This window comes from Cyprinodon variegatus, unplaced genomic scaffold, assembly GCF_000732505.1.
Source record: "Cyprinodon variegatus isolate N-32 unplaced genomic scaffold, C_variegatus-1.0 Scaffold1401, whole genome shotgun sequence".
NCBI lineage: Eukaryota > Metazoa > Chordata > Actinopteri > Cyprinodontiformes > Cyprinodontidae > Cyprinodon > Cyprinodon variegatus.
Window position 1 is genome coordinate 130,747 of NW_015151854.1, and position 2,798 is coordinate 133,544.

Sequence of the window (2,798 nt, forward strand, 5' to 3'; positions counted from 1 at the left end):
TAATGGTTATAGAGTCAGATATGTGGCGGTAATGTTTGATTTATCTAAAGGTTTTATCTGTTACTGTGTAAATGAGTTTGGCTGTAATTTAAGGACAGATTCTAATAGATCTGCAGTCGCCATGATAAACACAATACATCCGAAGAGTGCAGCAGTTAGATAGGAACCAGGAACCAGGAACCAGGAACCTTGAATGTTCCTTTGAGTAACTGGCTTAATGAGAAACAGCCTCAGTGGCCTAAATGTTTTAATTGCACTAAAAGCTGCACAGTGAACGGCACCAGTTGGGCTCCTGAAGGCGATGCTTTCTGTTTACAGGTAATACTCTCTGACTTGATGCTATAAATATTTTTCCATCATATGTAGTAGAAAGAATGGTCTTATAACCAGTGTTCATGTAGTGTTCACGGAAACTGGATAAAATATCAGGTGTTTCTAAAAAAGAACTTTTAACCAATCTGATGATTGAATAACCTAAATACTTAGATTAATATTTATACATATAAATATATAGTTATGCTCGTCATTAATTCTTTATTGACGAGGAAATAAGGTTTTTGAATTAAAAAGGTGGTTTATTTTGTCAATAATATGGTTTTTAGCATTTTAGAGTCACAACAAGTGGACTTCTCTGCTTTTCAGTATTTAATTATCATGTAAAAAAACCTTTTTTATTTACAAAAAAAGGTTCTTTTAAATCAGTTTTAGACCTTAACTTATTCACATTTAATGCTCGTGACCTTTCATCTTTTGCAGCTTCATCTTTGAAAGGAGAAAGTTGCAATTCTATTCAGTTTATTTCTATAGCTCCAATCCACATCCTGTCATCTCAGATCACCTTATAGATCCAGATCAACCAGATTGGTTCCAAGTTTTCTATCTAAGGAAAACCAGCTGATATTGCTCCAAATGTGTGACCCATTGGAATATTGGAAGGTTTTTTCCACTTTTAGCAGACGTAGCTGTTCAGGATAGATGAAGGCAGGTTTTAAACCAAACCAGCGTCTAAATGATTCCTGTTTTAACACTGGGATGGTGACTATGGGGGAGGGAGAGGTGGAGCCAGCTGGCCACGCAGCCATGCAGCAGCCGTCCTATCCCCGTCACTCCAAGGTTTAAATCTAAATATCCCAGCGTTCATTCATAGAGCTCTCTGTCATTGTTGGGGTGAGCAGGTCTGATGGTCCTGCAGGAAAGTTCTTCTCTGACTCAGAGACATCGGCTAACAAGGCTGGTTAAGCTCAGACAGGCGGTTTAGCTTTAAACTATTGGATCGGTTTATTTTCCTCATGTGATGCCATCAGCCATTATATTCATTTTGGATACTGAGGAACGATTTCCAGGCTGATTAACTCTGAACATCGAGTTTAAACATCCAGAAAACAGTCAGTCAGGCTCTCAGCCACTTTGGATTAAATTACTTATTTGACTTTGGATGTTTCTTTTTTCTTGACATTATTTTATATCAACAGTTTTGTGATATTTATACATAAAAACAGTTATATATACACTATATGACTGTTTTCAATCGGTTAAATTAAACCTGTTTGGAGGTTTTCATACCTCCTGCTGACTGAATACTTGCTCCAGTAGGAACATTTTTTGATTTAATTTTGCCAGATGTAGCATTTATAGCTAAACCATAAAATGAACCCTCTGAGTGAGCGGTATTCGGCATCCCCACCCGGGACAAAGTGGCTTTTAATGCTTGGTTCATTCTCTTTTGCAGGGGGGCCCATGCATGGAGGGCCATGCAGGCCACAGGAATCAGAACCTTCTGACTGCCAAAGTGGTTCTGTTATCAATCTCAGAACCAGTCTCCGACCAACAGACTTTCTGCAACTTTTCTCTTTACAGGAAACTTTGAGATGCCAGAGACTGAAGACCTGTCCTGCTGCTGGGCTGACATGCTAAGCAATCCTGACCTCTGGAGGCGCTCCACATTTAAAAACGGAGATTTTGTGCATGGCTTTATATATAGATATTCACTGAGTAGAAGAATTTGTTTAGGGTGCTCTGACCCTCATATGAACCGACCGTCTTTACGGGTCATTGCTAAACTATGACCAAGAGTCTTTTAAACAAGTCAGCCAACTCCATTGGTTGAGGGCCTTAAGGCCTAAATAAGCTAGGTGGGCCTTACCTTGAACTGTTCCCCAAGGAACAATCACAAAAGGTTAAGAATCAATATGTCATATTATTAATATAAGATGTTATTTGACCAAATAATATTAAAATCACCTCTTGGATTTAGATTGTGAATTTCTTTGAACATTCGAATTGCCCCAAATTAGTTAAAAGTTAAATTAACCTCTTTCCAAACTTTGGTCCTCAAACCCTAATGTCCATCCTAACTGTGACATCATCAGTGATGTCAGTAATGCTTTACTTAGTAACGTCAGGCATTACTCTATTGTGACCTTTTTTAATGAAGCTCAAACAAACTTATAATTAGATTAAAATTCCTTATCAGTTCACTTTCCATTACTCTTGTCATGTTTGGCTTCAGGTGTCTAACCCACATGCAGAACACTCAGAGGCAGGAGAAAAGTTCAAAGATTTATTGTAAAGTTTAAGCACAATGAATGAACAGATCCAGAAGGGAATTAGTCTGGTCATGAGTGGGTTCTGAAAAGCACACAGAGTTAACAGATCCAGGACTGGTCACGAGTGGGTTCACTGCAGAGGGGGACAGAGGAGTTAGTGGAGGTCCAGGTAATTTGCAGGATGAGAGTGAGCAGGGCTGTACCTGTTCTGGAGTTGAGCTGAGTGGCAGAGGGGGGGAACCAGGAGCGAGA

The 2,798-nt window shown here is 39.2% G+C and overlaps 1 long non-coding RNA gene across 1 annotated transcript in view; it reads left to right on the top strand.

Moving 5' to 3' along the window:
• LOC107103232 overlaps nt 1-1,987 on the top strand; it is a 7,309-nt gene extending 5,322 nt beyond the window's left edge. Inside the window, exon 3 of the long non-coding RNA XR_001482169.1 lies at nt 1,730-1,987. This is a non-coding gene — a long non-coding RNA (uncharacterized LOC107103232). The remainder of the gene's footprint in view (nt 1-1,729) is intronic.
• Nucleotides 1,988-2,798: the final 811 nt, after the last annotated feature.